Consider the following 7,354-nt stretch of genomic DNA (forward strand, 5'->3'; position numbering starts at 1 on the left):
ATGGAGATGTGTCGTCTTCAGCGATGAGAGTCGCTTCTGCCTTGGTGCCAATGATGGTCGTATGCGTGTTTGGCGCCGTGCAGGTGAGCGCCACAATCAGGACTGCATACGACCGAGGCACACAGGGCCAACACCCGGCATCATGGTGTGGGGAGCGATCTCCTACACTGGCTGGTGATCGTCGAGGGGACACTGAATAGTGCACGGTACATCCAAACTGTCATCGAACCCATCGTTCTACCATTCCTAGACCGGCAAGGGAACTTGCTGTTCCAACAGCACAATGCACGTCCGCATGTATCCCGTGCCACCCAACGTGCTCTAGAAGGTGTAAGTCAACTACCCTGGCCAGCAAGATCTCCGGATCTGTCCCCCATTGAGCATTTTTGGGACTGGATGAAGCGTCGTCTCACGCGGTCTGCACGTCCAGCACGAACGCTGGTCCAACTGAGGCGCCAGGTGGAAATGGCATGGCAAACCGTTCCACAGGACTACATCCAGCACCTCTACGATCGTCTCCATGGGAGAATAGCAGCCTGCATTGCTGCGAAAGGTGGATATACACTGTACTAGTGCCGACATTGTGCATGCTCTGTTGCCTGTGTCTATGTGCCTGTGGTTCTGTCAGTGTGATCATGTGATGTATCTGACCCCAGGAATGTGTCAATAAAGTTTCCCCTTCCTGGGACAATGAATTCACGGTGTTCTTATTTCAATTTCCAGGAGTGTACATAGCTCATACGAGGGTTGGAAGTTTAATAGTGGCAACTATTTATTTATAGCTCGTACAGAAGAGATACGTGTTTCAAAGTTTTACTGACCTTGAAAGTAGTCACCAGCATTGTGTATAACCCGTTGCCAGCGATGTGGAAGTCGTAGGATACTCTCAGTAGTACCAGTTGTGTTGACAGTTCGAGCGGCGCTATCTATTGCTCGACGAATTTGTAGCAGTTTTGAAGCGAATGCCGTGAAGTGTTTCCTTCGGTTTAGAAATCGAGTTGAACTCACGAGGGCTTACGTCATGGGAGTGCCGTTGGTGGTACAGCACTTAGCAGCCCCATCAGTCAAACGAATCAGTAACAGCTTACACTGTACGTGCTTGAGCATTGTCCAGCAAAATGATGGTCAGGTCCTGCAGAAAGTGTCATTACTTCTGTCTCTGAGCTGGTCGTAGATTGTGTTTCAAAAACGAACAGTACACATCGCTGGTAACCGGTTATACACAATGCTGGTGACTACTTTGAAGGTCAGTAAAAGTTTTGAACATGCATCTATTTTGTACGAGCTGTAAATAAATAGTGGCCACTATTAAAGTTCCAATCCTCGTATACCTGAACACCAAAGAGAGGGAGTCACTTATATAATCTTATCAATGTTGTACAGTGTGTTCCCGTTCAGCTTGTAGCCAAATGTTGTGCAATAAGGATGATTCCTCTTGTCTGCGATTAAGAAACATCGATTTGAAAAGAATTTATCACTGCACTACTTCGTCAATCCAACAAAACCTGAACGTAGTCCAAAAACCAAATCTCTACGTGATATTGAAAATTAAAGAGTAGAATCTGTCACAACAGCCTGAATTCCGGAAACTGCATCCATACTTACCTTTCTGTAGCCGAATTTATGTCTCAGTACTCGTGGCAGGAAGTTACGAATCTCATGTTCTCTGCGCGTATCATCCAGTAAAGCAATAGCCTATTTAAAATGCAGGAAAGGATGTCAAAACTGAGTGCGTAGTGTGTCGGACAATAAATCCGACTCGATTTCGAATGAGCTTCCAGGTTACGAAAAATGAGTGATCTCTGAGTCTTCAGAATGCTTCACGCATGAATAGAATATCACGTCACAATTCCTGAACACGAAATCATTGCAAAGTAGCTGTACGAATATTTCTACACGTTGTCTGACAAACACCATGGCAAACTACAGGTATGTGAAGTCGTCGCACCGAAACCAGCACTGCAAGAGTCTGAACTTCCTGGCCACGACGTCCAGAATGAAGCACCAGTTTAGAAACAAAGGCCACATGGACAAGTCGACTGCGCCATTGCACGTGTGGCTAAAGACCGAGACGCTCATCAAACGTGATAGGATGCAACAGCAAAACCTCAAAGAGAGAACTAAAACAATTTGCACGACTGATCGACACTGATCACGGGACGTCTTTGCTGCAGACCGCAGAGACTATTTCGTTATTTAAAGACAGTCAAAACAGTAGGCAAAAGTGAAAGTGCTTGAACACACAATTTGCACTTCGTCTCGGTATCACAGCCTTACATCCCATGGTGGTTAGTAGGGTAAGGAAGTTATCGGTAGTGACCTGACTTATCTGCAACCTTTCTGCTGGGGCCTTGGTTCCACGGGCTTTTTCGGTTGGTGTCAGGAGACGTGGAACCCAGGGGGCCGTGACCTCTGTCAAACTTAAACTGTGGTGCAAGATGTTGAAAACTGATCTATAACTAATTTTCACTTCTTCACGATCGTCTCGTTTCTGATAAGATATTCGGTGAATACCAGGGCCCTAATATATATTGTAATTCCTGGTTCTCTGTTTAACGAGACTGGAAACGTTTGCGCGGCGTAACCTCTGTGTCATATGATGACGCATTGTTGCTGCAAAGTTCTATCGACACGGCATGGAATTTTACAGTGCATTTCGTTCCCATATGAAGAAAATTAATTTCCACCCGGTACTCCATTTAATTAATCGTTTGTACCATTTAGTCATCGCTCCTGTGCTAGTGTAACATCTTTGTTAAGTTCCCCTTGCACCTAATTCTTTTTAACTGTGCATAATGCCGTGTGATCCTTTTATTATGAGGAGGTTCTCCACAGAATGTCTTAAAACATATTTTATAGATACCGACTAGAAGAAGTAGATGATAACAGAATGTTTTACGCAGCAGGAATTATTTCCGTGGTTCTAGAGTGCATGGAGGGCAAAAACTATGAAGGAAGTTAGGGGCAGATACTACATTGATACTCTGAAGAACAATTTGGCACCGACCATACATCGCAGAGGACCGCATCACACCAATCAGAAAATTGCTGACCACCAAAGAGCAATGGATGAAGAGCAGCAAATTGACTGTTCCCTGAATTTTAACATTTGTGGGAATGGAAAAAGGAAGAAGAAAGTGCTGTACCGCTTTCCTCTACCCTGTGGCCCTTTTGTCTGCACTAATGGCGACCTAGTGCTTCTTCCTGCATTCGACCTGTTGAATTTTGTCGTGCGGACTATGGATGCTTTACGAAAATGTCGACAACAGGTAATGTGGTAAACACGTTTCGCGCGAGGTACCTCATTAGGAAACAGACGGCTGAAGTCGTGTGGACGGCCGCCGGCAGCGGAGAGGGCGTCGCGTTTGTGGGGCGGCCGCTGCTATTTCATGCACGTCACACCTGGAAGCGGCCGGCCCCCGCCGCCCCGCAGCACCAGCTATTCTGCTCCTCCCCTCCTTCCTCCCCGCCCGTCACCGCCCATCCGCCGCCTCCAGCACGCTCCGCCCCCAGCGGACGTCCGCGGCGCAATTTTATCTGCAACGTCGTGCCGGGACCTGACATAAATGTAATTTCAACTGTCGGAACAAGTCGCGGCGAAGACACGGGAATTCGCTGCTAGCTGCAGGCCGCACATTAGGTGAGTGGACCCATAACGGTGACCGGCCGGTGACCTCTCCGGAGGCGAAACAGAGCCGCCGCCTCCCGAAGAGAGGCCGAGGGCGGTGAATCGGGGCATGGAGCCTACCCACGGAGCCAGACTATTTAAAGGAGGTCGATCGCGGCGGTTCCACGGTTCGCGGCGGGCCATCCGTCAAGTGAGTCATCGAAGGAACTTAAATTGCGAATTCCTGCCCTCGTCGTCGGTCGGACGTTTCTGCTGCTCGCTTTCTCGAATTTGTTACAGTGCCGCTGACCTGAAAGCTTCATCAATCTTCCGCTCTCGAGGCAGCTGCTATATAATAGATTGGACTCCTCGTCCGTCACAGTAGAAACAAAACGGTTGATTTCAAATCAGTTTATTCTGTCTTCCCTGTTGGACATTTATTTTCTTGTGTTTCTGCAGAAGGACCAAGGAGCTAAGTATTCTACAATGTAGTTCATTGAGACCTGCAACTACTGATTTCTAGAGAAGTAAATTTTTGAGGATGTTGCTCCGACAGTACGAACGACGGAAGCAAATCTGTAAATCAGACTAGGCTGATGTGAATCTTACGAGCCTCGGAAGTATGGAGACCTGTATAGGCAGAAAAATTATGGGTAACGCTTCTTGCTACGAGACATTAATTACATGGCGATTCGTTAGTTATTGTTGATACCAGTACACGATCTCTGGCGTTAAGAACAGTATAGCTTGAAGGCTACAGGTTGCAGTCACGGCTCTAACATTCGCTGCAAGTTGTCAAACCGGCACGATATACAGTACATTGGGATATCTATCTACGAGGCTGTTTGATGGTCCACGAAGTATCAATATTGATTGATGGGAAGTACAGTGGAAGAAGGTGTCGAACAAACATACTTCAAAATCGCTCGATCGATGTACTTACAGGAGAGGTGAGGCATTACACACTTCTCGACAAATGTGGCCGGACATTGTCTTGATGAAGTATGTCATGTGGATCAATTGGAGAGAGTTGTAGTACGTAACCCTCGAAAATATGCATTATAATGATTAAATTGGAATCAACATGACATCGTTGTGCACAGCGATCGTTGAACATACACAATGCAGAAAAGAATAAAAATCGATCGTGAAATCCGTTGTTTTATTACAGCCGATCTAGATTTTAACTACTACATAGTCTTCTTCAGTGGTAAAAATTACAAAACAATAGAATCAGGAACAAATAAAACGTATCGTAAGTGCAAACATAAACACCACATAGCTACATACGATGTAACTGCGGGTAACATTAATCCAAAGTGTCATGTAATAAACAATATTGGCTGATGTACAGCATACAGAAGTCTAACATGGACTGAAACCGTTGCTCTCATAATAGAACAGGAATAAAATAGGACTTCAGAGACATGTGATGCTCTATATTGAGGCACAGGTGAATAGTTAAAAAATAGTGAAGTTATGAAAGCTCTTCTTTTTTTTAAAATGTGCTGAACTATAAAACCACATGTAATGCTTGAACAATAGAAAACAAATCACCTGCGAGGGAGAAAACTACGACCGGCTCTATAACTGTTAGTACAGAATTTTAAGTAATGTATTTTAGCGTTAGAAGCTAGTGGAAGAAAATAAATTTACAGGTCCATACAACAGCGAAAAGCAGAATGTTAAACTAATGCACGAAAATAATTAAAATATAGTATGTGGGACTAAAATCAGTAGGTTAAAAACATGATATGGTCTCTCTGGGTATAAGCTAACATCGTAGAGCCCATAAAAGTACGTTTTTCACGATCTCTGGGCTCACAGTATAACCATGTGGAATAAAGCAGCATTATAATGCCGAAAGATATAAACCTAGCCATTAGTGCATAGAAAATGAACAAGCAAGTGAAATAAACGTATGAAATTAGTACAATAAAGCATGATGTGCCCTCTCTGGGTATCATCTAAAATTACACAGATCGTAAATACACATTTAGCTCCGTCTCTGGACTTATAGGATAAACGCGAGGAATAAAAAAAATGATTAGAATGGCGATAGGTATGAAGCCAGCCAGTGGCGCATAAAAAATGAACAAGTTAATAAAATAAGGAATGTATCATAAATATGGGAAGTAAAATATGTTCAAGAAATTGGGATTAAATGAGGGTGTGGTTCTTTTTTCCATTACCTGTGGTCCATAATATTAGACGCTGCTCTGAAATACTTACAGCCTTTCAGTATCGGCTGAATATTTGTATCCCGTTACACCCTAAACCATCACTCACCCTTCCTACCGACCCCCTCCCTCTCCACATGTCTGCTCCCCACCTGGGACGTATACGGGTCAACATAAGCATCCATATCGTTATTTACCATACCACATATCAAAATCCGGAATACTTACATTTCACTCCGTTCTCACTAAGCGAAACAATGTCTGATGCTAAAGCCATATTACATAACTTATTGTAAACATTTCTAGCCCCCCTCCCCCACCAACCCCACGGATCCTATTAGTACTCGCATTGTTTCTTCCTATGCAACAGATTCCAGAACACTCTAAAATGCACCTAGCAAATACGACGACAAAGTAGTAATCGACTACTAAGAAATTCTGCGATTCGCGACAAAGTGACAGACATGTACAACATAAAGTTGCAGCTATGTGTTCTTGTCACAAATGCAAAAGGGTACCTTCGCAGAAGCTCGAACTGAATTACATTATCCTAAACTGCACTGCCTGTTCGCTACACCAAAATCTGTAAAACTTATTTCTCCTAAAAGAGAAGAAAAGATAAAAATAATTAATAAAATTAAACACCAGTAATCGATGAACTTATGAAGTTAATCTGTCCTACGTGTGTATAAATAAGAGGTGGCCACGATTAAAAACCCAGAATGGCTATAGGTGAAGATGACATCTGCTTAATGTAGACTAATGCCCACGTTTCAGCGAATGCAGCAATAGCTTGTTTAACAACATATAAGCGTAAAATGGAATAACAAAAGTTCTTACTCTTTTTGCTAGAGGTTATCTGTTGAAAATAGAACGGGCCATTTCTGGTAGAGAGAATACATCTTTTTCGTTTCGCAGTTTCCTCTCAGACACCTTTGTTACATATTCGTGGCAGCAGTTTCCAGATTAAATTACAGGCTACGCTGTGCGCACATGCATATGCCTGAGCTCACATGTAAAGTTTAGATACGAAGTACTGAAGAGCAAACTACACCAATGGAAATAAGATAATCCGTCTTTCTAGGGCCTCAGAGACTTTTGATAATGTTGCCTTCGGAGTCGTCTCCAGTGTCGCATACTGGAACACACAATACTTTAAATGGTACACCGCCGTTGTTTCTTATTTGTACGTTTGTGTGGCACTGAAACTGTGTGAATACGACTAGCGCTTCCCGCGTTACTTTTAATAATGTTAAAGGGTATTGAAAAGCCAGTGAAACACAGATAAGAGCCAAGTAGTAGTTATTTCGGTAATAACATCCACTTTAATGTCAGTTTAGGTGGACTGTAAATGTGAAATATTGTTTTTGGCCTAAGCGTGATTAATGTGAATATCAGTTGGAAATTATTATGAATGCCAATTGAAATATATAAAGAACGGGTGACCAGCCACGTTTACTGACATTTTCACTATTCGTTTCAGAGGATGTTCTGAGAAGTCTATGGCACTCTGTGGCAGAAAACGTAATTTCTGTCCATTGTACCAAGGTAATATGGTCTTTATTTA

Source organism: Schistocerca cancellata, chromosome 5 (assembly GCF_023864275.1).
Source record: "Schistocerca cancellata isolate TAMUIC-IGC-003103 chromosome 5, iqSchCanc2.1, whole genome shotgun sequence".
Lineage (NCBI taxonomy): Eukaryota > Metazoa > Arthropoda > Insecta > Orthoptera > Acrididae > Schistocerca > Schistocerca cancellata.